This window comes from Misgurnus anguillicaudatus, chromosome 15 (assembly GCF_027580225.2).
Source record: "Misgurnus anguillicaudatus chromosome 15, ASM2758022v2, whole genome shotgun sequence".
NCBI lineage: Eukaryota > Metazoa > Chordata > Actinopteri > Cypriniformes > Cobitidae > Misgurnus > Misgurnus anguillicaudatus.
In genome coordinates this window covers 21375030-21401696 of record NC_073351.2, presented here as the reverse complement: position 1 = coordinate 21401696, position 26667 = coordinate 21375030, and the positions used below count along the sequence as shown (strand labels likewise).

General features: G+C 37.1%; 1 protein-coding gene across 12 annotated transcripts in view; it reads left to right on the top strand.

Moving 5' to 3' along the window:
• Window positions 1–1967: 1967 nt before the first annotated feature.
• Window positions 1968–26667, top strand: part of mef2aa (myocyte enhancer factor 2aa) — a 112649-nt gene continuing 87949 nt past the window's right edge. For 4 of the 12 annotated variants that reach the window (XM_055175019.2, XM_055175018.2, XM_055175010.2 and 1 more), the window contains exon 1: window positions 4754–5158. The gene's annotated coding sequence lies outside the window, so the exon portion shown is untranslated. Of the gene's footprint in view, window positions 2226–4752; window positions 5159–8646; window positions 8782–26667 lie in introns of those variants that run through there. The other 8 variants (XM_055175009.2, XM_055175008.2, XM_055175007.2 and 5 more) reach the window with 8 other exon arrangements.

Genomic DNA, 26667 nt, shown 5'->3' with positions numbered 1-26667 from the left:
ACATATGTGCTCTGGGGACACCAAAGATTTATTTGACATCTTAAAAAAATCTTGTGCCATGGCCCCTTTAAGTGAGCTACAGTATATGATAATGATACATTAATCAAGAATCTGCTGTCATAACAACAGACTCATGGAACTCATAAACACATTGTGCTCTATCTTACACCCTGCGCAAAGCAGCGCAATGCGCGACGCAAGGGTCTTTTGCTAGTTTCCACCCTGCGCAATTATCATTTTCACGTTTAGCGCCACGATGTTTAAATAGCAAATGCATTCGCACCCCCTTATGCACCCATGGGCGTTCTGGTCTGAAAACGAGGTGCATTGTTGGCGCGTTGCTATTTTGAGGCAACTTAAATAGACTACGCCATTGACCAACAAAAACCAGTCTAAAGTCAATGGTGCAATATGTTTTTTGTTATTTAAAGAGCGCATTAGTAAAAAGCGCCTATAAACAGGACGACAACGCTCGTTTGCTTATCACATACATGAATGCACAGCAGCACAAAATGCTTTTAAATATGAAAGATTAAAGGATTGAATGTAAAAGATTATTACTGAGTCTCTTGGACATAAATGAGGACTAATTATGAGACGTTAGAAGGCGCAAAGAGCTGCTTCACCTGTAGCCTGCAAGTAAATAAATGCTTTGCTTTAAACAAATGCATCTGTTTTTAGATGTTTTTTTTAAAAGCTACCTCACGGATTTATTGTATATGATGACTCTGTACCTGTGGATATGGTGAGATGAGAAACATTTTAAGTAATGCTTAAAAAAATCATGACGCTGTCCAAGTACTGAAACGTGCGGAGAGCCGTTTGTAAATTCTTTATCTCCTGTTTGTTACAAATAAAATATTTTTTAGAGTACAAACCTTTTCTTACATACTTGTAAATTATTTTTTGATGATATTGGATAGCCATACATTAAAAGCAACTTAAAGCCTGTTTTTTTACTTCCATGACTAAAAGAACATGGGTTTTAAAGGTTTTAATAAAAAAATAACAATTTCAATACAAGTGAAAAACAACACAATTATTTAACATTAATCTTAAACTGGGGATCTTCTTCCTCCGCTTAGATTTTCAGTTTACAAAGTCCGTCATCTAAATAGGGATTATACATATCGCCAGCGCAACTGGCTTTTAAAGGGGATGAGAGCTGAGACTCTAATTGGTTTATTGCACGTTACGCCCAAAATACTCCCATTACTCATTAAAAAAATAGGAACAACCCTTTTCGACCATGGGCTCGGCGCACAAATCATTTTTCCTGTCATTAAATTAGCAAAAGTGGATTCGGACACGCCCATTTAGACGTTGCGCTGTGCGCTTTAGACAATGCGCTTAGATCGTTAAAATAGGGCCCATTAGGTCATTGTTAAGAAAAAAATTCTCTAACAAGACAGTTAAAACAGGAAATCTAACTTGACTATAGTGATTTAGCCTGATATATGAGATATTTTTTATTTAATTGGTGGCTTAGTATCGCAACAATTCGGAGCTATTTGTGGTCTAGTACAGTGTTGAAAATGTCACCTGTCTTCGATTCGAGTGTGTTTTAATAAACCCTTGGCCCTTATGACTTATCAGTAGAAAATTTTAGCCAAAAACTAAGCTGGCAGGGCCATTTCGTTAGTTTTCAACAGAGTTATAAACTTCATGACATTTTACACTGCAAAATTCATAATTCACTTTAATTCAAATGACACTTTGTAATGGTGGCGGTGGCTTTATTTAGGGCATTTTGTGATTTTAGCTTTTATCCATCAGTGAGGCAATAATGTTCTCTGATCCGCAATATATTCTTATTAATGATCATAACACATAAAACATCCAACACACGCAGTATTGGTGAGTGACAGCTGCGGCTGGTCCACCACTCCCTTGAGCCAAGCCCTGTCAGATACACGCATGCCCAGCATGTCACCGTCCATCTGGGATCCTACCCTTCAAACTTCTGTCGCCCAGCTCCCTTCCGGCAGAAAGACCCAGGGACGCGAGTGTGAAGTCAGGCCTCACAGGGGCAAGAAGAAAGCCATCCAAAGCCAGCTGGTCTGGCTTTGAGGAAAGCAACAGAGAGAAAGAGAGAGAAAGAGAGAGAAAGAGAGAGAGAGGAATTAAAGTAAGTAGGAAAGTAAGAGAGCGACACCTGAGTGAGATACATGAGGAAGGCCTTAGCAGCAGGTCCTGTGAAGGTGATCATACAGCCCAAGAAACAGGTGAGATGCAGAGCCATTCGCTGAAGGGGAGAGGCAACGGGGCACAATACTTACAAGATATGGGGCAAAATATTAACACATACTGCATGACCTCTTGGATTGTAATGGTAATGGACTAATGCAATCAAAGAAATTATACTCAAGCAATTTTAAATAAATGCATTTCAGAAAATTGAAGAACCAAAGATTTTGTACATTATATTGTTACAATTTGTTTGCTATTTTTCAAATGCTTCACCACCAATATACAGAATATTATTTACGAACATTCACGTACTTGGCAAAGTTTTTATTTACAGCTGCTTAAATACTAAATTGGATGGTAGACGAATAAAATGTGTCTCTTTGTAGTTCATCTCTGACCACAGGTGGCTGGGTTCAGTGCGGTTTGTTAGGGTTTTGGTGCCAATGGGTGTTTGCACAGTGGATCCAGAGTATGTGCCTAGCCCTGATGGGACTATTTTTATGTACAGCTCCGGCTTTACAAGGCTTCAAATAGAATCTGAAAAAATCTGAAGTCACAGAGGGCACATAATTAGGGATTTCATCAATATCCATAGCCATTTTCCAGGGCTTAATTAAAATGTAAGTGTGTGCTTTAGATTTGTGGCTATATGATCCATATATCATGTTAGGTGTCATACGTTGGAATGATTGAAAATTTTCAGCATAAGAAATTGATGATATTATGATGTCATTTTGTTATAGATTGTTGAACGTTCATTCATTCTTATATCCTAATTAAAGGTTTTGATTGTGGCATACTGATAAGGTTTCCCAGACATAAGTATGTGATCACTGTTATAAACTAAGGAAGAAGTTTAAATTATTTTGATGATCAAAAGTTCACCAAATCCCTATCCTATCGTAACCTATTTAAAAGGGCAGCCAAACAAAAAAATGCTCCTGTATTATTTACAGTATATATCTAACAACTGGGACTTGTTTAATTTAAGCATAAATATTGTTCTGAAAAAAATACAGCAAAGATATATTTTGTTAATAATATGAATCTTTTCTGCTCTGTGTTATTGTTTTGTGTTTTTTACTGTAATGAAGTGTACTATAAATAGATACTTTGGCAAACCTTGGCAATTTCCTACTTATGAAAAGTATACCTTGAAAAAAAGACAATTAAACTATGTGTAAGGTAGACCTTCCACACCCCTTCACCAAAACAAATAAATCATTGGTCTGTAGATATAAACTTTTCTAAACAAATGACACAGTCTGTTTATATGTTATAAACTTATTAACTTGTTATTCATTGTTAATGTTTTGTTTAACCACAAAGGTTTAATAACTTATGGTTATGTCATCAAAATCTGTTTACTCATAGCAGTTATACAAACCTTTGTATTTATGTTTCATTTTCAAAATAGATATAAAGTGACTATTGTAGTCTTACAAGTTAATATAAATGTATAGACTATTCTGGCTCAGTATATGTCGTAGTAAAGCCTTGTTTGAATGCTTAAATTATTCTGTATTTTTACTGTTATAGCAATTACATAGACAGTATTACAGAATTGCACTGCAGATCTTTTGGATAGTGGTCAGAACCAAGGTAAAATGAGTAGCATATTGTGTGAAATATTCAAGTTCATTTTAGGTCATGTGTCGAGTCTGTTTCCCCTTATCTCCTTTATCCTCTGTATGACTTTCCTCACTTTCAACTGTCGAAAGATAAAAAGAAGAAAGCCCCGAAACAACATAGAATAAAAATGAAATGACGAAATTGATGGACTTAAATTGTAGCGTAATATAATAAAAAAGCTGAGCTATAGTAACACAAAGATCATGGGTTCAATCTCCAGGGAACACATAAAAAATTGTGTGCATTGTATGGACTGTAAGTCACTTTGGATTAAAGTGTCTGCCAAATGTATACGCTTAATCATTTAAACACTGGTTCCTTACTGAATAAACACTGATTTTTATAAATGTAAAGAGCTTCTGCACCATGACTGATTATTAACTTTTGTTTTGTTTTACATTACACTTTTGTTATTATTTTGTTATCCTGCATTTTAACATTTACATGTGGTAAAAGTAAAAGACAATTTCTCTTTAAGTCCCGGCAAAAACAACTCATGTTCAACACCACACCTCTTCCATAGATCCTACAACTACACGTGACGCAGCCACATGCAATGTAGAACACAGTCGGCCCCCTTTTCTCTGATTGGTCGGTAAAAACCCGCTGAGCAATTCGATTGGATAAGAAACATGTCACTTTAAATTCACTGACCCTATTGTTACTGTTGTTTAATGGAACTTACGTCAATCGTATCTAAGGTAGTGCCCGTTTAACGACCATAATAAATATTAAAAGTGCACTGCACACAACGGCTTTATTGCAAGTGACCCACATTCATCACTGTTGGAGACTTTACCCAATAGTGACGTCTTTATTAACTCTTTCCGGTTGCACTTTTACTACCAATTTCCTTGATATATGACATGCACATGTGACTCTTGAATATTCAGTTTGTTTCCTCGCTTTTAGTGATGTCATTATTTAGCCGTCATGGAACCGTTTCTTCTTCTCACCTTAAGTCGCGCGCTTATTTCTTTCGCCTTCTTTTACTTTTCACAAAACACATTTTTGTTAACTTTCTTCGTGTTTCCCGTCACATTTAAGTCACAGTTTTGAGTTTCTCGTGTTTGTTTTTAAACTAGCGATGAGACACGAGTAGAGTAGGAGGAAGATGAGGAGGCGGCTGACTTTGACTCTGTGTTCGTCATATTAGGGGCGGAGCTTATGTTTTGACAAGAGCGACTGCTGCTTCTTCTGAGTTTGTCAGCCCAGCTCCCGAAAATAGAAGCCGTGTGTCAATGTGACTGAAAATACATTTCTGTCACAGCGTATCCACGGGAGTCACTGATACACAGTATCTATATACAGCGAGGGGAACCGCGACGACAAAAAGGTGAGTCGCAAAAATAGCAACAATGTTACACAGCAGCGGAGTCTGAGAGAGTGTGGAGAGAAAGCGCGAGAGGCAGTCGTGAAGTGACACCGGAGAATCGCAAATGAACGCGTTTCACTTGGTTGGGAGGTTAAACATGTTTGTCATACGTTTCTCGGTGGTCTGCAACATTGATAGAAATGTTTGGTGTTGGGTCGTGAGCTTTGGAGTGGAGGACAACAGTGTTTGTCGTGCTTGTAATTCTCTGGGAAGAGCTCGTGCGCGGTTTTGGGTTCCGTCCACTTTGACAGTTGGCGAATGTCTATCGAAGTTGTTCGTGGTGGTTCGTTTTTATCAGAGTTTTTGAAAATTACGGATAAGTAACAGTGAGGGACGTTATAAGAAGGTTTTACTGTACGTGACCTTTATACTGTAAAGGAAGAAAACTGTGCGTATGTATCGTATTAACTGTTCAGTTTTGGTTAATATTTAGGCATCAGTGATCGAAAAGTACCACCTGACTCAGGCATCAGAGGCAGAAACTGCATTATTTTGTATTAGTATATCCCGGTTAAGAAGTTCTGAATCCGACGGGTAGCCTACTAAAGGCGCGAGGATGGATACGAAATCGGAAGACTCGTTAAAGTTGCATTAAATATGTATTCTATTAGACATGTAGTTATGTGCACTGAACATTGCATGCAAAGTAACACAATCGAATAGTTATAATACTATTTTAGACTATTAAATCGATGAAATTTAAAACAAAACAAAAAAGCTACTTTATCACTTCACCAGCCCTTTAAAGCACGTCTGACCATCTTTGATTACTTCAATGTCACACCGTTACATATGAATAACTTTAGGCGAGGTTATCGATATTTCAAGTAATTGATATCATGATGCTTAACTTTGAGAATGAATGGTGACTTTGAAAGATCCGGTGGAAGTCATTCCAGAGACTTTTCTTCTTTGTGAAGTCTAGAGGGTGCTGGTCTCATACACAGCTTTGTACAGTTGACACCAGTAACTGCACGAAGTGTCACATTGGTGAAGTGTCCGCGTGGTTTATGCTGTATGTTAGTGAAATAAATGCAGTTTAGACAAGGGTAAATTGATGGCATCATTAAGTGTAACAAGTTTATTTAAATTTTGATTAATGTTCTTTAATGAAGTCATTTGGTATTTTTACAAAGTAGTGAGAGATCTAGCTATTGTGTGGTATACGTGGCTGTGGCACATTTACAAGGTCATTGTTGCATTTATTTAATTAAATTTTAATTTCATTTTTGATATATTGAGTTTGTTTTATCATTTACCAGTAGGCTAACAGGCAGCTTAAGTGCCAAATTAAGTTCTCTTTTTGTAAAATAAATAAATCTCATAAATGTGACACTTATTCAATCAATTTGTTTGATATATTTAAAAAATAATAATTTGTTATATCTCTGTCTTCAGCGTTGTTTAAGTGTTTATTTACAATTAGCCTGTACTACTTTGTATACAATAACTTTATGTACAACAAAAAGTTGTTGATAAATGCAGCCATTGAAAGAGCAATTGACTTTAAAATACCCAATGAGGTAACAGGCTAATCATATACTGGCAAAGAGTAGAGTACTTGTGCTTGTAAGATTACACATGCCTCTGTAAATGGCCCTGTACCCCACCATTTAGTTATCAGTTAAGTGCTTTAGAGACTCACCATGATGGCTGTCCTTAAAACTGACAATACAAGATTGTATGTCTTTTTGACCTTCACATAATTCCTGTACAGTATAATTTACATGAAACGCAAAATTGAAGAGTATAAAACAATACAATAATGTATGCCATGCTGTCGTTTGTCCGAACGTTAAAGTCTGAATAGAGGCTTCTGTATGTTCTTAGGTTTTCTCATTGCTTGTGTCTGACAAGCTTTGTAATTACAAGCCACATGAGGCAGACAATCAGGTCATGGTATATTATCATGAAAATAACCTCAGGAGGATTGTTTGTCTGTTCCACTGATTGTTTGGCTTTTAAGGAGCTTACAAACCAGTGTAACTACAGTACTAGTGATAGTGAGATAAATTGGTTCAATATTTCTAGCTTTTTTGATGGATGGTGTGTTAGAAAATGTACTTTTTATTCCGTAACGAGAAAAGAAAAATGTTGGTTCTTTGAGTATTTGCTTTAAATTGTTGGACTAGAGTATATTTAATATGGCTGCATGGCAAAAATCTGTCTGGGTAACGACGTAAACAAGTTCATTAAAAAGTGTGTGTTAGTGAAAGACGAGGATTATTTCCAGTGTTGGTGTCAGAATCGATTTGGTTTTAAAATCCAATCACGCTCCACTTTGACTGTTTGACTTGAATATGGTACCTCATTTTACATTTGTTGTACCCCCCCCCCACCATATTCATCTAAAGTACATTTAAAATAATAAATTTTTCAATCAAGTGTAAAAAGCACATTTTTCTTTCTGGCCTGCTCTGTGACTTCATTATAGTTTAATAAGCCCAAACTTAGCCTGGGTGCAAAGTCAGCGCTAAAAAACTTCACACCGAAATTCAATAGCTTTCTTCTTACACACTTTACAATGAATTAGTCAGCGTAGGAATTCTTTTAACATTCTGGATTTTGCTGTTCTCTCTTAACATGCCCAGATAAAGCATGGCATCACACTTTTTTTTAACCACGCTGTTGTATGTTAATAAAGAATTTTATTTTAACACTTTTTGATTGTTTATTATGTTTCTTTATTACTACATATTGTCAATTGTAGTTGTAAGCAAATATATTCTGATATAAAAAGTGCCATTTGTTGGCTCCTGTAGCGTGAAAGTAAAGGCATCCCTGTCTATATCTAATCCCATACGATTTTTCTTTTTATATGCATTTTTTCTTTTATCGCTATTCAGCCTAATGTACCGCTATTTCAGGTGAATAAATTTCACTATCTAGCGGTACCCCAGGATCGGCTTTAGGCCTTAAATGTCATTTTGTCTTTCAGGTTCGTTCAGTAGTAAAATCTAAATGCAAATGGGCTTCATATGCCGATGACCTGCTTCTTAGAGTTAAAATCTCCCATATGCCTTTTATGATATAGTATTGGATTGTAGGTTACAGAGCATTCCGTGTAATGCATACAATTTATAACATGCCAAGATTGCATTTGTACCTCATTGTAAGTATATATGCATTCTCCCATGGGCATCTGTGAATGCTTCTTCCGATCTTGTGAAATAAAGTCAGCTATAGGGAAGTTGAACTCCAGAGGTGGTGATTGGTGTTGTGCAGGGTGGGGGTTAGAGCGTCTCCCACTGTGCTGTTCATAGCACTCCAATATCACAGCCTGCTCTCAGCTCCTTCCAGGAGAGAGTGAATAGAGAGAGTCTGGAGTGTGTGGGCGAGTCTGATCTGCAATTAACGCTGGTTGTCAGAAAGAGAAGGCTGGCGTTTACACCATGCTTCTGAATCACTGAGCGAAACACTTTTCCTTTCCTCCCTTCCCCCTCTTACAGGGCATTTTACCCAAAGAGGAGAAAGCACCAGGAAGCTCTGAGTAGTGTTCAAAGCAAAGGAAGAAAGCACGAAATTAAGACTTGAACTGGATATTTTGGGTCCAGGGCCGAGGATTGTGCTGCATTGTTTGTTTGGTAAGCCTAACTTCTTTTCCTGTAAAACCATGTTTAGACGCTCACTTTCTGTAGTAAATCTAATGAGCTAGGCTCCATACAATGTCATACAGTGCCAGTTGCGGCCTAAGGTCAGTACTGTATATGCGCGGTATGATTTCTGTGGTAGAGCTCTGGAAAGTCGTTTGTCCAAAAAGTTGTTACACTAGCCACTAACAAGTTTCAGGTTCTAATCTTCACTACAGTCCCCACATAGATTTTAGTGAATGATGCTGTTTACCCTGCAAGCTGCTGATGCAAAGGATGCGTTGTTCAGTCACAAAGTTAGCCACAAATGTTATTTAACTTGTGGAAGGTGGACCCTAAAATAGTATGTAATTTTGGTCTCGCTAGTTTTATGAAACCGGTTTTATTTAAAATGTAAATAGTCTGTTTCTAGGTTATTCTGAAGTACATAGAAGTGCAAATTCTGCCATTAGATAGATATTGTTGCAGCTTAAAGTTCATCGTAAGTGATGTTGTTTTACTGTCATACACTCACACAACAAAGTAAACAAAATTACCACATAGCCCATCGTTAACAAATTTCCTTTAATGACACATTAATCCAGTCTGTGCAGGAAACCAGCTGTTGTCAAGGGACATCATTGACTCCACATTTAATGCGTTATGCTCATTACTCGTTTGAACGTTGCTGTTGTTTGCCCTTTTTTTTTCCCAGAGTGTGAAGGCACTTTAGCAGTTCTGTTCGAAATATTTTTCAGATCAACTCTACGGAATGTTCTCCATATCCATTAAATCACACTTGCTTTTCTTTTTGTTCAACGGCTCTTTTTCACGCTTGCTCAGAGCAACGTGATTCATTGTTTATTGGAACCCTATCATTGAGCTGGAGATTCCAGCATTCCCCCGTGAGACCTGGAGGCAGGATGCAGAATCTTGAGCCCAGTAGATAATGTTTGAGTCTTAGTTTGCTTGTGTGGGCACTACAGGCCTTTTTCTCTCCTTTGGGAACATCGCTGAGGATTTTTTATTCAATAAAAAGCGTATAAACGGACTGCTTTTATCACCATAAAGGGCAGAGTTATGAATATGCATTGAACATGCATATATTCAGTTGATTTAGTCTGCTTCTCTATTATCTGTGGTTTTTGCATAGGCTTTCTAACCCAGTAGAATGTACGATGTCCCAGCGGGGTCATCCAGCAATTGGCCGTAAGTAGCAGCTCAAAAACCAGAAACCTCTGGCTGCCTCCTCTCCCACCACTGCGCCACATTGCCACACGTTTGATTCTAAATAAGTTATTAAAGGATATGAGAAACATGTTAGGTAAACAGAAAAACCATCATTTAAAACGTGTACCAAAATATTAGCTTCTCACACACAGAACTGTGCCTGTTGCAAGCCGTAAATAGGCTTCCATAGCCCTTGCCAAATAAAACCATCTATCAAGTTCTTTGGCTCCTCAGTTTTAACTTTATTAGGGAGCACCTCAATATAAGCTGGCACAGGCGTCCAAACCACATGAAAATACTGTCCACTTTCTGACACATGGATATGATTTCAAAATTAAAGTCTGTGTAAAGTAAATTTCTAAACGCAGTATAAATGTTTTGGTAAAAAAACACATTACAAAGACTGTGAACTTTGTAGTACTGAATTGTGGATAGTTAGATCATTAAATAGTTTTAATCTAGGATTTGTTCCAGTTCAGGGTTTTTTGGGCAGGCCTACAATCTTGACTCGATGATGCACTGGAGCCACGGAGCGCCCTTATCACAATCATGAGCATCCATTCAGGTTTCAGCGATATTTAAAAGTTGAAAGAGACGGATGCTTTCTCGCGGGTGAGCGTGGTTTCAGTGCCGACAGAAGATTTAACCAAATAAAACTTATTTAGTTTTTTTCACCATTCAAATTTGACTGGGTGGTTAATAACACATTTTTCTGTGGTGTGACAAACTGAGAAAACATTTAATATGCAGACTGCATTTGTGAATGCCTAATATTTGTAGGCATGCACACAATTATAATTAAATATATCCCATATAAAATATCCCATAAAAGGGACTTGTCTTGGTCATCTAGGATTGAATATACTAAAAGCATGCTGGGATAGGTTGTGAAGCCAAACAAACTTTGTACTTACCTCTTTGTGGTTTTATTGAATTTGCTTTGAGCTTTCCATTTGTGTATATGCAACAAAAACTTTTTTCTTTTTGTTAGTAGTCTCCATTAAACTTCTGACGTTCATTAAAGTTTAATAATCTTTAATGATGTCAGAAGTTTATTGGAGACTGTGCAGTCTTAGACACAGCCACATTGTATCCATTTTTTATTTAAACAGCGGGAAGATAAAATGTACGAAGGGGTTTCATATAAAAATTTATGTGAAAATGTAATGTCTCCACAATATATAACAACAACAACAACAGGATATGTTTCTCTGATGTATCACAAACATGAAACAATCATTCATATTTCCCCCTTTTCTGCTATAGTACTGTCAAACATAAGTGTATCTATAAATGTAACTGCATCCTTGATAGCAATTGAGGTCTGCTGTAAATGATCTACCTCATTACTGCTGCCTTGCGGGAAGGCTGCATCTGTGCTATCCAAGGAAACAACTCATGTTGACCTTTTAACTGCCCTGCCCTTGACTGTGACCTCTGGTTGTAAGCCACCCAACACGGTCCACTCAGCACATGTGCTGCTGAGAAGAGCAGAGCGGCTTAGGGATCGTCAGCCCATCTCATTTGCCCTTCCTGAAGACATGGTCATGTGTACGGCCCTGGCTTCAGGTGCCCTTACCTATTCTGTCTAGGCAGTGGTTGGGTACACGGCATCACGAGTACGAGGCTGGAGCCAGAGAAGCAGCCCAAAGCTGCTAATCCTCTTTTCTTATACTGATCCTCTTCCTCTCTGCCTCCTCACCCTTCCACCACGCCTTTAAGGGTTAAGAGGGCAGATTAGGCAGGAGTCCCATGTTACTCAACACTAGAGCAATACAAAACAAAACCTTCAAGTGCTGAGTACTAATCCGCATAGTGAAGGGTAATTTGCCGTAGATTATCTCGTTTTGTGGGTCAGCAATGAGCCTTAACATAAGGATCATTATAGGTACCACTGTGTTTTGGCTTTTCATCTGACTAAGTGCCTCTTTCTACTAAAATTCAGGTGGAGAATGTTTCACATCTATGAGTGTTTTTTTTTTTATATTTCATAATTGTAGTAGTTGAGTCTAATAACAAAAGTTAATTAAAATATTTGGTATCATTTTATTTTAATACCATATTTCTCTACTGTTTATTATTTTCTTCTTCATTATGTCTTTTCCAATTTTTTCTTTATTATTAATTATTTTCTTTCGGAGATGTGAGGCAGAATGTTTAGGCAGCAGTTTTCTCAAAAAGTACATTTTATAATGCGTGCGTGTGTGTTGGGGGGGTTTATAATGGCAAGCTCCAAAATGATAAAAATATGCATATGTACAGTTTTCAAAATCGTTTTATTAGTCAAGCACTGAATTGCACTAAAATTTTTGTTTGGACTACAGAAATTTTTGATAAAGTTTCTCTAACATCATGAAGAAAGTAAGCGTGCGAGAGATCACATAGAAAAGAAGTTTAAGGTGAACATCAGTGAGATCGGTTTTTGAGGTGGGCTCGTGTGAACGTGTGGTGATGATGGCTGATGGCTTATAAGAGTGACGCAGTCTGCACCTGTGTTCTGCCGACACCCCCCCCCCCACACACACACACACATACAGTCTCTCATTACCTCTGCACTGTGGGCATTGATATGTTTGGTTTCAAACCACAGCCATGCATTGCTCTGCATGCTCAGGATATTATCACTGAATGCTAACGTGGACACACCTTCAGAAACATGTCTTAGTAGACCCATCATGTTGAGCTATGAGCTTATACTATTTTGACTTGCTGCTTTTTCCCTTATATCATAGTGGGTGGATTTTGAATGTGTGGTTCTTGTTTTATCACTGCATCATCATTGTGTTTGTCGTTCAGAGGAATTGTTGTTTGCATAGCATGTCATCTGCTATGAGTTATGGTGTTGTAATGCTAAAATCACATATGAGATCTTTTTAATATCTCTATTGTTTTGCTAGCAATCATTGAAATTAAATGGAAAGCAAACGTGGGGGTTTGTCATTCTTCTGGTTTTCTGATCTTTTCTGGAGTTTCAGAAGGTATCTCAATAGTTTTAAAATGTGCCATGATTTTTTTTTGACAAAAAATCTGCATGTTTTGACAAATGCTCTGCTATGCTGTTCATTTTAGAGCGTACTCTTACACTTATTTACTGGTTTTTGTGCTGGATTCACATACAATACTGGTAACCCAATAACATTACCTGAGCTATGAAAGAGCAACATCTGAGCAAAAAAAGAATCTTTAAAGAAAAAGTTTAGGGGTCTGAAATCTTTGGTTTTTATAAAGGGCCCAGCATTTTTCCTGTTACCACTTCCTTCGCAACATATGATGGCACAACACAAACAAACAACAAACCTGTAACAAACCTAAGAAATTATCATAGTATTTGTATTGCGGTCACACAGTGGATCACAGTGAGATTTTATCAGTTCTCTGGGCGAGCTGGTGATCGCTCCGATATCCTGAATAGCAAGCTTATATCACTGTGAGCAAAAGCATGTTTGGCATGTAATTATAATGGCAAACCAACTTCTTGTCTTGGGTGTGTCTCTTTTGTCTAACAAGACTTTCCCTATTGCCAGAAGCATTATTCTTTCTTTCAACTTACTTGAACCTGACAGTAAATAAGAACAAGAGTAAAGAAACACACCTCTGGATAAGGACTAAAATTTACTATTCAAAACCAAAGTAGCTGTTTTCTTTGCCTCACGTCTCTCTGAGTGTCAACATGATATGGTTTGATAGGCAGATGCATTTTTGTAATGAACTGCATTGGATTGCTTTATGCATCGCTATTCTTTCAGTAGCATGTGCTTATCCTTAATTGACTTGCACAACTTTAAATAGCCTATGATATATGACATACTGCAAATTGTGTTGGTGCATTTTATTGTATTAGACTTTTCTCTTTTGATTTTCTGGATTAGATTCTGATTATGAACGACTGAGAGAAATCAAAAAGCATACAGAACCCATGTTGAAAATGGGGCTATTATGTAAAGACAGTCAGTTCTGTTCGAAATATAAAATGCCTTTTGTACAGCGTGATTCCTCCTTATCACTAAACGCATGTCTGATCTGGCTGCGAACCCTGCCTATATTTTTTGGCACACTGTCACAACTGACTGCAAGGAAGTTTTAAATTACCCTAATCCCTTAAATTTGTGAAGACATAATTCCAGTAATATATGTCTTCAGGAATTTGTCAAGGCCACCTGGAATATTTTTCCATCTTTCTAATGCAGCTCACCGATAGCAGGATGTCCATGTAAAAAGCCCCATCCCTGGTGTAAATAGAGCTCTTTGTCTTAACTACGCCTAGAAGGAAATTGCCCGTGCTCTTAGATCCATATTCAGCATGACACTGTTTCAATGGGGTCTTTTATTTTACTAGTGTTCAGCTAAAGAATTCAGCCAAAGCATATTATGTTGCCAGATTGATTCAGTCTAAGGCTTTTAAGAGATTTCAGCTTTCATCTTTCTCCTTACGGCCTATTATTTTATTTAGTAGTTAGGTATGCAAGTTTAACTTATTTTATGGGAGAACCTGCAATGTAATATCCTATGAAGCATCATTTAAATAATTAGGGATGCATTAAAATTTGTAATGGACTTTGGAGTTTAGTGTGAGAACACCATGTCCAAAAGTTTAAACACAATGTGTCACAGAAAATGTATGCAACATTAGTATGCTCTCAGCTGTGACAGAAATGTAAAATGACATAAGGTACTAGTAAAGAAAAAAACCTGATGCTAAGTGCCTTGGGATCCTTAAGATTTAAACATTGGTGAGAGTAACAGACCCAACAAACTTTCTGGGATAGTTAACCATAGTAAATCACGTTTTACTACATTTTCACTTTCTGTGAAACCACATTGATTTTCCAAACATGATCTCACATTGATCAGATTAGGTCAGGTCAGGTCAGCTTATCTCTATTTATCAATCGGCATGCTATGCCAATACACCAATATCGTAGTTGAGCAGAGAAAGCACAGTAAGAAGACTGATAGGCTTAAGGCTGTTCGGGAACTGATATGAAGTAGTTGACCTCTGCCATGTAAGGAGAAAGTAGTGGCAGCCAGGACAGGGAGGTATCAGTTTTACAGGCATGACATCACCCTCCCTCTGGTGTTGCCACTTTTCAGTAGAGGAAAACATGACGCTACTCCTTTAGTAAAATCTGAGCAAATGAAATGCATTGAAGACAATAAGATGAACGGGACTACGTCTTGAATCAGTTATAAATACTTTTAGTTTATGCAAATTTCAGTATTAACATTAATTTATATTTAGGAAATCCACCGGAAAGGGAAAAATCACATTTTACCTGAAGTTTTAGAAGAGGTCTTACTACTTAGATTTACCAAAATATGAAAGTCAGATTTAAATATAAAACATTTCTTATTAAAGCTGTCTCGTACTAACTTCTTTAATGTGTGTTGTTACAGTACTGACTGATTCAATGCATTTGGCACTGCATCATCTTTTATGTTGAGTCTCTCTGAAAAGTCTGCATCCAACTGTGTCTTGTTTAAAACAAATTTGCAGTAAAATGAAGTGAACAAAACAACAGTGTTTTACTGATGTGAACAAAAACATAATCTATGCTGTACTAATTTTAGAATCACAAGAAGGCAATGTGAAGACACTGCACAATGTCTTGAGGTATCTCTGTTGTTTGAATAATCTTGTGTTTTCATCTCCCGTATTTACTTACCTCCTGCTGCGTGTGCCTGCATGAATTGGTGAATTGGCTAAAGAGTCAATGATGTAGAAGTAGACATTGATCTTTTTCTGCAGAGGTCTTTTATTGCACTAATCTGGTACAATGACGGCTTTTATGTCAAAAGCTCAAGGAAAATTTGATTTAAAATGTCATGACTTCTTTAAACGCCAAATTGTCCAAACTATGCTAGCTACATAAATTTTATAGCTCTTTGCTTTTACTGTTTGTCAGCAATTGTCTCATTCGTGCTCATTTTTTATTTCTCCCAAGGAATTTTAGGAGAAACGAGACAAACTTGATTTAAAAACGTTGCACATTGGGAAAGCACTGTTGAAATAAAATTTAATTCAATTAAACTTATCTGGCGTCTCCATTAAGTCTCCTGAGCTGTTAAAGCGTAACCTTTTATGAGCAATAAAATTTTCCTTTGGGAAAATTCCAATAGGGCAAACTATACAAAACTATGTACAGTGATTGATTTAAGCAACCGCACTATGTAGTGTCACAACTCTTTAGTTGTACTACACTTGTAAGAGCAAGTGCGTTGTTGCCAATCTCTCTCTGTCTCTGCTGATCCAGGTGAAATAGTACTCGGGGCCTGGTATCTCAGCTGCTCTGTGGCCATACTTGGCCAGCGTCTCTGACTCCTGGGGTCTTATCTTTTGCTCGGCGGCCCCCCTTCACTGATCGTCCGTCTGTCAGTGGCTTAGCCGCTAGCCTGTATCAGAGCACACATGGGAGAAGAGCTGGGCCGGCACTTACCACCCAGTCAGGCCACAGGCTATCAGAGAACAGTTGGGCTGAAAAGATTCTCGGGAAGGCAAACAGCAGGGCTTATTTTGCTAGCAGTTTTTCATTTCTGTTATAATGTCACAATAGATTCTTTTATATCTCTGTATTCTAGTTTGTCATAACTTACTCGGGTGGGCGGTATGACCAAAAATCAATTTCACGGAATGAGTCATTTTATTTCACGGTAACGGTTTATTTCACGGTATACATGTTTTTCAGTTTAAATTGTTTTTGGAATATAAAAATTTGCAGAAATTTGCCACTCACTATAGCTTTGATCTAATTGCTCACCACAGTTTTATAATATGGGAGAATTAAGGTTAGTATTAAAGTGAAAAGTCTTGATAGACAGAATCTTGTTATTAATTTTATAGACTATTGAAACTATAGTATGTATTGTATTTTGTATTTATGCATACAGTACATTTAAACTAGGCAATATCTAAAATAAACATGTATGAATATATGCACAAACCTACAGACAGAAAAAAATACCTGTATATGAGAGACGGATTTCTAGATAGATATTATAAATACGACAGGTGTTATGAGGCGATGACCATGGAGTCTGATTTAAAGGGATATTACACTTTTTTTGAAAATATAATCATTTTCCAGCTCCCCTAAAGTTAAATATTTGATTCTTAACATTTTAAAATCCTTTCAGTTGATCTCCGGGTCTGGTGGGACCACTTTTAGCATAGCTTAGCCCAATCCATTGAATCTGATTAGACCATCAGCATTGCGCTAAAAAAATAACCAAAGAGTTTCGATATTTTTCATATTTAAAACTTAACTCTACTGTTGTTACATCGTGTACCAAGACCGACGGAAAATTAAAAGTTGTGATTTGCTAGGTAGATATGGTTAGGGCTATACTCTCATTCTGGCATAATAATCAATGACTTTGCTGATGTAACATGGCTGCAGCAGGCGTAGTGATATTACGCAGCAGCCGAAAATAGTCCCCTGCTATAAGTAACCAAGGGGACTATTTTAAGGTGCTGCGTAATATCACTACGCCTGCTGCAGCCATGTTACATCAGCAAAGTCCTTGATTATTATGCCAGAATGAGAGTATAGCCCTAACCATATCTACCTAGAAAATCACAACTTTTAATTTTCCGTCGGTCTTGGTACACGATGTAACTACAGAAGAGTTAAGTTTTAAATATGAAAAATATCATGACTCTTTGGTTATTTTTTAACGCGATGCTAATGGTCTAATCAGATTCAATGGATTGTGCTATGCTATGCTAAAAGTCCTAGCGCCAGACCCGGAGATCAGCTGAATGGATTCCAAAACGGTAAGAATCAAATGTTTAACCCTAGGGGAGCTGGAAATTAGCATATTTTCAAGAAAAGTGGAATGTTCCTTTAAGGTCTTGACGCCCTTTACTTTCTATTAGACCTTAACCTTTGCATCTCTTTCCCATCACTATGATTAAAGACTTTGTACTATAAGCAAATGCCGCATCAAACTACATCGATCCAGCAGCGAACGTGTCACTGATATAAACGCGAGTTTTGTCTTAGCTTGCTTAAAGTTCAGAAAACTTTACAACTATTAGCATTATGTGCGTGAAGAGCTTTCTTTATTTGGTTACATTGAACTTACCGGAATGAATTTACCGTTAAATAAAAAATGTACTGTTTACACACACAGTGAAGTTCTGTCTTTTTACCAGTAAGATGTCATTTACACATCAGTACCAAAATACCAGTAAACTCGGTGTGAAAGCGGAACCTCAAACTGCCACATGGTGAGCTCAATGTTGTTTTTGTAAAAATGGTGGTGATGACTTCATATCTACGGTCCGTATTTTGTTTTAACTTTTGTGGCAAACGCTGACAGTCGCGCAGTTGCTCGTGACCAAACAACATTGCATTAGGGGACTTAAAAACACATATAAGGCTTCATAGAGGTGTGCTAGGAACGTGGGTCATTCGGCAAATAGATGGTAAGCTTAAACAACTTTGTTGAAGAAATGTGTATGTTAACTTTATGTGTGCTCGACTTTAAGCAGTTTACGTGTGGAAGTGTCTAAACAGTGCTGGGGAAAACGTGTAATTTGTATCAAAACTTTATAATTTTACCAGTAATTTACCAGTAAACACTGTATGTGGGAAAGGGACTATTGTCTCTGTATCTCTTTGGGGCTTTTTAGCCACTTATTGACACCAAAAGTAAAGCGGAAATTGTTTTAGAAAGGTGGAATGGAATTGCATTGCAGATTCACTGGCTGCTTTAGACTGTGGACCTGAAGCAGCACATGAAGTCAGCAGTATGTAAATCCTCATGAATTAGTTTGTCAGCCACTCTGAGTTACAACTGTATCTCTTTACTAAAGAAATATTTACACTTTATTTCTCTGCATATTTGAGAAGTAATTATATGTTCAAAAGGGGGCAACTGCAAGATTTGCCTTGCTTAAAGAAATCCTTAGTTGTTATGCTTCATGGACTAAAGAATTCTCACTAACCAAAGACCACACAAATGCAGACAGGGGATATCTGTGCACTTCAAACATTAGTTCATTGTGCAGAGTTAAGAGAGACTGCATTTAGAGTCCATTAGGTAAAGAGCAGCGTTTTCTAAAGAAGTGCTTCCATTGTAAACACCAATGCATCTGCAATTCTGCATGCAGACGTTTATGTAAGAGCATATCTATATTTTAAAATTGCTTTCGTGCAGAACTGAGGAAGTAGTAATCGTCACAGCAGTCCTGTTCAGATTCTCTCTGGAGCGCAGATGCTACAGTGATATTTTGTACTTTTTGAGTCTTTGAATCTTTTTGAACCATGCATCAAGGCGGTCTTGTACTAAAAAATGAGTCTGTCCGCAAAGTAGGTTCCTTTCCATTTGTCAGCCCATGACAAAATGAAAACAAAAGTTTGACTTGGCAAATAAATTATTTTTTGTGATAGTCTGCTGAATTTGTGGAGTATTTGGCGTTTTCTTTAATGGTCCCAGACAGGGTTCGCAAAATTTAAAAAATCCCTGGTAGGCTTTCGGGCAGAGACTCTTTCATTTTGGTAGGCCGAAATGAATATAAGTAGCCCAAATAAAAAATACATTATGTTTAATTTAGAATATTGATAAATCCTGGATTTCCATGAAAGCCAACTGTTCCTGCCCATTCCCAGCTAAATAGAAAATAGAACGTTATTTTAAGGCTAGTTTAACGTTCCTCTAACGTTATTTTTTTAGTTAGTTTAACCTCCTAAGACCTGAGCTTTGGTTTGTCTTTTTTCAGATTTCTACAAGCTATTTTGGAGTTAGTTAGAACCAATAAATATAATAACGAAATATTTTCTTAGAATGGAAGCAGTGTATTTGTCCATGTTTTGTACAACATGCAGGTTCCAGTTACACAGAATTAAGTATTATGGTGCAAACAACAAAAAAATTTGATGTCCACATATGTGGACATCCAGGTCTTAGAAGGTTGATGTTCTCCTAACTTCGAATAATTCAATTACTCTTATTAATGAAATATTATATGAATGTATTATAAAAGGTTGTTAATAAAATTATTTGTTAATAAAAATATTTCAACACATCACACATTGTATTTAGAAAACATGGTATTTCATCAAATATAAACAACCAGTGACTTACAGATATAGAAGACTTAAAATGGATATTTATTGAAAAATATTTCCCTTTAGGTTAACAGATCTTACCACAGCCGTTTAGCTGCCTCTTCGTCATTAAAATAAACAACAATCAATCTCTTCATAGAGACTGAAATCACTAAAATATATTTTGGTTTTCAAATATTTAAGTTACTAAATAAAGAAAGAGAAATAAGACATTGCTATGTTGTACTGAGGTAAAATAAATCAGATTAACAGATCAGTTTTGACGCCTAACATTAGCTGTCTGTTTTTATAACAATCAAACATAATATTCTCTTTATGGAAATCACTAAAAATATATTTTCTTCTTACTAAATGAAGAGAAAAAAAAGAAATCGCTAGAATAATGTTAGACTCTGAGGTAAAACGAAATGACAAATAAATAAACATTTAATTTACCAGATCTTATCACTGCATATTGGCTGTCTAAGTTATCTATTTTTACAACAATCAAAAGCTTCTAACATTATATTCTCCTCACATAGACGTGTCAAATCGATCAGAAATCATATTTCCCTTCTGACATATTTAAATTACTAATTGAAGAAAGCGAAAAAGAAGAAACGCTTTAACAATATTAGTCTCTGAGGTTAAAACAAAATAACTTTATTTTTTTTATTACTTGAGTTCGTGTTTTTTGCTGAGCAAAAGAGCAAGCGCCCCGGACCGTAGCACCCGGAAAAACGCATGCAGGGGAGCATGTGCATTTCTGACTTGCACTCTAAAGGAATATTGGGTTTAAATAATAATGCTTTTACTTAATTTCTTGACAGTTTCACTTGTTACATGAGGATAACGACTGACAAGACCATGCCGAATTACATGCAATATAATTACAATAATATAATAAAATAAAACATTAAAATATTTTTTTCTCCCTGAGATGCAAAGATACATTTTGGTAGCCTGACAGGAATTCACAGTAGTCCCGGGACATCGAACTAGCGATTTTGCAAGCCCTGCCATAGAGAGATACAGCTTATAGGTTCATTCATTCACACAGCTTTTTTTTCAAGCAAATGACAAACTCTTTTGACGACGTTGCCTTATACTTTTTACCTGCTATGCTGTTTGTGTTTATATTTAGAGATTATTGTGCATCAATCTTTCTATAAAAGAATCTCATCAGTTCACAACCTTTCCAAGTTTATGAGTCATTGGCATCCATGCTGCCTGGGTTGCGTAAACCTTTTACATAATGGAGTATTGTAGAACAGTGGGACTGAAAAGGATTGAAATGTCAAAGGGGAAGAGCATATAATCAAAAATTTATTGTAAACCATTTTAAAGTTTTCCTGTAAAAAGCAAAAGTATCTTACAGGTCAGGCAGAGGTAGACATTCGGTGTCCAGCTGCAGCGTTACAGAGAGGGACTTTTTTTCTGTAAGTTTCAATGATATTAGTCATCATCATTGCTGGTTTGCCACAAAAAATATTGCTTTTCACCATGAATATTCTTACCATGAGTTTATATGAATAGAGAGTTATATGTAAGATATCTTTCATCACCAAAAATGCTGTCTATTGTTGGTAGGTAGAAAGTAGATATGCGATTTATTATATCAAGTGAATTTTGATTCCCCCAAAATATGAATGTGAAACCGTTAAAATTGTGTAGATGTGCATGGCGATTTTATACAGAATTTTTCTATAAAAGAGGTTGTGTGATGGTGTGTGTTCGAACGTGCATGGATGTTGTAGTAGTGCATTAAAGCATGGCATCTTTAATACACTTAAGCACCACTGTTCCCTCAGGAGGAAAATCTCTATTCATCTCCACTGATTATCATATGTGAATTGAGATTTGAGCAACATCAAAAGGCTGCCATGCCAGTTAACACAGCGCACAGGATGGCTCTGGGCAAAATTGGAGGTAGTTTTGGTGAAACGCTAGCACTTCTTTGTGGTTTAGTGGGTTTAGTTATCTCGGATAACAAGTCTTTTTCTCTCTTCCTGCTGATTGACAGCCATGCATGGAGAGCCAGGAACACATGCCATCACTTCAGACAACAGGTCCAGAAGAATGCTTTCATGCAAACATCTAGAGATCACACTGAGTGTGAGCTTGTATAAAGCTGTTATCGTGTACGTCTGTGAGTTTATAAGTGTGATAGAGTGGGTGAGAAAAAGAAGAAAACAAAGTCAGCCTTTATTCAAGTAATGAATTTTTAGATGAATAGCGTTAAGCATGCATGATTCATTTATTGATACATTCATAAAACAACATGAGACTTCAGTGGCTTACTCCAAGGGCTCTACCTAATATCACCCAGTGAAAACCTATTGTAATTTTACAGTCTGTGACCTGTTCCATATAAAAGCAAAGTCAGGACAGGTGTTTATAAAGATGAATAAAAACTCTTGAAGAGCTCACTCAAGTGGAAAAACGTAAACCTAAAGCCAACTTTTCTGTTAAGACACAATGCTGTACATTGACATACTGTCATAATAAATTTAGTGATGAAATTATTATAGAATGTCTCACAGTTTTTTATTTGCCTTTTGATGAAGATGTGTAGTGAGCTGGTGAGGCCTCTACGTCAAAAAAGATCACCCATCAGTCACAGATTGTGATATTTTGGTAGTGAGCTTGGTGTGCTTAAATTTTGGCAACCTACATTCAAAATAACACAGTATCGCAACCAATTTAATGTAAACACTTATAATGTTTTCTCTCTTCATAAACAAGAAGTATCTTAAGTAGTTGATTTTGCTAAAAATAATTGTTGGTCACACTTTATTTTACGGCATCACTATTACAGTGTAATTATACATTTAAGTACTAAGTAATAATCATTAACAACATGTACTTACTTTAGGGTTGGGGTTAGGATTAGGGTTTGGTTTAGGGTTAGTTGCATGTAACTATGCATAATTAACTGTTATTACTATAATAATTACATGTAGCATGTGTAACAAATACACTGTAAAAAAGGGTTACCTAATTTTCTAAAACCGTTCATTAATATACAGTTTAAGGCACCAGCTTAAAATGCATATAGTACATTAAACTTTAAAAGTGGAAAGGATTGAAACAAACTACTTGTATTTCTATCTTTAGATTGTAAATATCCTTGTGGGTCTTATTGCGCATGATTCATTGAATAGAACATTTAACTATATATAAATCAAATTTTCTGCTAATGTAACCAATACATTAATCAATATTAATAGAATTCTTATTAATAATAATAATCAATAATATTATAGACTACATAATGTCACCATCTCAAACCTAACTGTAGGTAAAATCAACTCCTGTGCTTGAACTTTTTCATGTCACATTACAGAAGCTAACTTTGTTTGCAAATGCTGTTTTGTGTGCAAACTGCAATATTAAGCAAATATTGTCTTTAAAGGAACACTCCACTTTTTTAAAAATATGCATATTTTTCTAACTTTAACGCACTGCCCGAAAATAGTCCTCTTGGTTACTTTCAATAGCAGGGGACTATTTTCAGGCGGTGCGTAATATCATTGCGCCTGCTACAGCCATGTTACAGCAGCAAAGTCCTTGATTATTACGCCAGAATGAGAGTATAGTTCCTAGCCATTTCTTCGTAGAAAATTGCAACTTTTAGTTTTACGTCGGTCTTAGTACACGATGTAACTACAAAAGAGTCAAGTAGGAAAAATATCGAAACTCTTTTTAGCGCGTTATTTTTTAGCGCGATGCTAATGGTCTAATCAGATTTAATGGATTATGCTAAACTATGCTAAAAGTGGTACCGCCAGACCTGGAGATCAGCTGAATGGATTCCAAAACGGTGAGTATCAAATGCTTAACTCTAGGGGAGCTGGAAAATTAGCATATTTTCAAAATAAGTGGAGTTTCCCTTTAAGTTTAATGTTTCCAACTTGTTGCTGCTAAAAGGTGACCAATATAGTTACGTGTTTCACCTTTTCAATGACAGTGTGCTTCAGTTATTAAATTGTTCTGCTGTTACTCTATTCAATGACATTTGAACTATGAGTTCCTTCACTTATATTATAGACACCAAAATCCCAAATTAGCCACAATTAACACGAACAAACGTTTCCCCACCCAACACAGTGCATCCCGCATGAAATAGATCTAACTGTTCGGAGAGGGTCATCACTTTATCCTTGAGAAACTGAGAATCCATTCATCGGCTCGGCTTGGAAACCTGACTGACGCAAATGGATCACTGGGAATATGAGTGTCCCAGCAGTAATTATGTTACAACGCTGCTACCGCACACGACCAGAGGGTTGGGGGGTGGGTGCGGTGAAGAGAATAGTGATACTTCTCTTGTTTCATTACAAGTTTTTTTTCTTTTCTCTTTTGTCCTCCTTCAATGCCTGTCATATTCACACACACACACACATCATGCACAAGCAGTGCCTACTGTACATCAGTCATCACATTTACCATGTGCTGAACAGTGAAATTTACTGTTGGCACATCACACCCAAAGTAAAGTTTAAGTGAGGCTGGTTGCATTCTATATCTTGTTGACATCGTCTCCAAATTTCATGTCATTGTTTGCCCCCAAAACATTGAGTGAGAGTTGAAAGAACATGATGTAATGGATGATCACGGAATAGACAGTAGTGGGAACAAGAGCCATATTGAAAATTCCTCCATGGCTTTTTCAGCACGGCCCCCAAGGCATCTTCTCAAGTCAAAGTCACCTTGTGTAGTCCGCCCCCTCTCTCAGCTCTCGACCTTGCTTAAATCCCTGATTGATTGTGGGCACGTCTAATGTGCAGTTGGCATTCTCTTGCTTACTATGCAGGTAACAAATGTTTTATTGCGTTTATAAATTAGACCCAGTCTTTCAAGTGATTTTTCTGATCTCGCCCCGCTGTTATCACTACTGTACAAGCCCTTAAGAAAGCGAGCTGATCCTGGGAGAGTTTAGATGTGGTGATAGCATTTTGGAGGTGAGAAGTGGCTTTTTCTCCTTCACCTCCCTGTCTATGACACCAGGCACTTCCCTGTATATCTATGTGCCAGCAGCAGTACAAAAGATCGTCTCCGTTGGCATTGATTTGGCCAGGGTACATAGCACAGACAGAGGAGAGTTGTTGTACGGACCGTGCAGTCATTAGCAGAGATTAACCACCCAGTGACTGCCTGCTCAGCAGTATCAGAGAGCTACCCATCAAACAAACAGTACAGTGAAAATCCATATCGCACAAACACACAGCTCTTCTGATTCAAAATCTGGTACAGAGATGATAGGAGGGTTCAGACTGATCAGATCCAGAGCTGAATTAAACTCTGTAAGCATTGGCAGGAGGTTTGAATACAGAGCTGACTTGAGTGTATTGAATGGCTTATGGTTGATATGTGACATCATGTGCTAAGGAATGTTTTTGTTTTTGTTAAGATCTGTGTTTTCTGTCACTGTGATTCAAGTTTCTTAGAACAGCACTTCCAAGTCCAAATAAAGCTGTGTGAATATAGAAATACACTTTAGGGATATGCCTCATGATTGTTTCACAAATGTATAGTGTGCGTTCCCTTTAAAGAATATACAGCTAGTCAGTTTTGAGAACTGAAACTTGGTTATTTTTAATCACATCCTTCCTTTTTCATTACACAAAGCTAACATTTCCTGATTGAAGCATTACATCAGTTTTCTGAATGACAACACAAATTCTGAATAAGTAGTGTGAATGACAGTGCTGATCTACAAAACAAATATGCCTTCGTGGTGTTTACTGCATCATCTTTCAGGTTGATCTGAATTAGATATAGTGAGACATTTAGCAGACTGACATTTCACATTTCTCCTGAATTTTATTATGAATTTTACATCATGAAATGCTGAAATAAAAAAAAACTGAGGCTGCGTATGATTCCTCATATTTCAGTCTACCCTCCGGGACACTATTTTGTTGACATGTACATATGCACTACTTTCCTGAAACAGTGCTCATATCCTGATCATCTCAGCTTGTGAGGAATGTGTTTCAAACTCATTTGTCCTGCTGCGTAACATCACCTAAAGCCATGTTTTTAAAGGAGTGTGAAAAGTTTGTGCGTGCAAGCCTTTTTGTGCGCTATTCCATCTGCACTCGCGCACGCTCTCTCTCCGAACCTCATTTTCACTCATTTCTTCACGCACACCCCTTTGCTAGATCTTATTAATTATATCTCATTAGTTGCCTTGGAAACAGAGGTGAGGGAATGAAGAGTGCAGAGATGAATCTGGGAGACTTAACAAGGCGAAGAATGAGAAGATGAGAGTAAAAAGAAGCCAGAAAATTAACGAAATGGAGAGAAAAGTGTTAACTAGAAGAGAGGAAAGTGGTGTTGTCAGATTAGCATCTGGAGACATCAACAGCCATGGAGCTGCTGGGGCTGGACTCTTTACCCTGGGTTGCTGGAGAGGAAGATAAGCACGGCCTCACAAAGGCAGCCAGGGTTGCTGCAGACACCAGCACGCCTTTTCCCATCCAAACCAGACCGGGGCCGCCACATCTGCAGGTATTAAGAGCCCAAGAACAAAAGCCCTGGCTCTCCCCCATCTTCTTTGCCTCTGTGTTATCAGTGTCTTTCAAAAATGAACCTTAAAGTCCTCCCACAATTTCTG